Here is a 1,117-nt window from a genome sequence, read left to right as displayed (position 1 = left end):
GAAGAGGAAGCCAAGCTGACCCATGATCCGGGCATCTCGAGAGCAACCCGAGCGTCCTGAAGAGCAACTCGGGCGTCCCGAGCTCAGCCCGAGCGTCCCGCACGTAGGACAGGCATTTCCCTATGCAGAATGAGTGTCCAACATGGACAGGTCGTGGGGCTCCTTAGGGACTTGCAAGGCGTTAATATTCTTCTTAGGGACTTAATCGTCATTTAAGCCCTTAGTTACCATAATACTTGTACTTAGTATAAATACCCTATTGCATTAGGGGATTAGACACCAATTCCTAATCTAGTTTTAGTAGAGCTTATTAATATTAATCAAGTTGTAATTACACAATTCAATCTTAATCAAATCTTAATCTTTCCTTAATCATTCAAGTGTTCTTAGATTTAGATATGTAATTTGAAGACTATTTGGGGTTTATTGAAGAATTGGCAACTCATCATCATTCATCAAGTTTTCTTCTATTATTCTTTGCTTATTATTTGGATCATCTTAAGTTGGTACAATTCCTTTTATCCCTTGCTTAATTATTGTTTATTGCTTTACTCATTCACCATGTTTAGCCTTGTTAATATGATTGACACCCCTATTAGCATGTTTACCATGACCATGAGTGAGTAGTCTCCTATCTAGGGTTAATGGGGGATTAGGGGAATTAGGGGTAGATCTTAACTTAATAAGTTCATATGATTGCTTGCTTATTGTAGTTTCAACTTATGCACATGTTATGCTTGATGAAATGCTTGATTGACAACCTAGCATGAATCTCTTATCCATTCAACAAGACTTTTAAGACATAAACCAACTCAAGGCTTGTTAGACCATGCATATAGTTGAATAGGAAGAAATTAAGTCGACTTGTAGGTGTTGTAAAGTCTTGACCGACTCGGCACCGAGACCCAAACCTTCCTTGAGTTGTAAGATATAAACCAACTCGACTCCACTACAACAATAATTTGCTTGCATCTATGAAACGTGTTTATGAGATCTCACCATGATTCCCTTATGAACCCATGACACCCTAGTGCCTTAATCAATTGTTTACAAACCCTATTTGTTTAATTGCTTTATTTTGCTTTAATTTATTTACATTTCATTGTTAAGTAGTTTA

Source organism: Silene latifolia, chromosome X (assembly GCF_048544455.1).
Source record: "Silene latifolia isolate original U9 population chromosome X, ASM4854445v1, whole genome shotgun sequence".
Taxonomy (NCBI): domain Eukaryota; kingdom Viridiplantae; phylum Streptophyta; class Magnoliopsida; order Caryophyllales; family Caryophyllaceae; genus Silene; species Silene latifolia.
The sequence above is the reverse complement of the archived record's forward strand: the minus strand, read 5'-3'. Positions refer to the sequence as shown.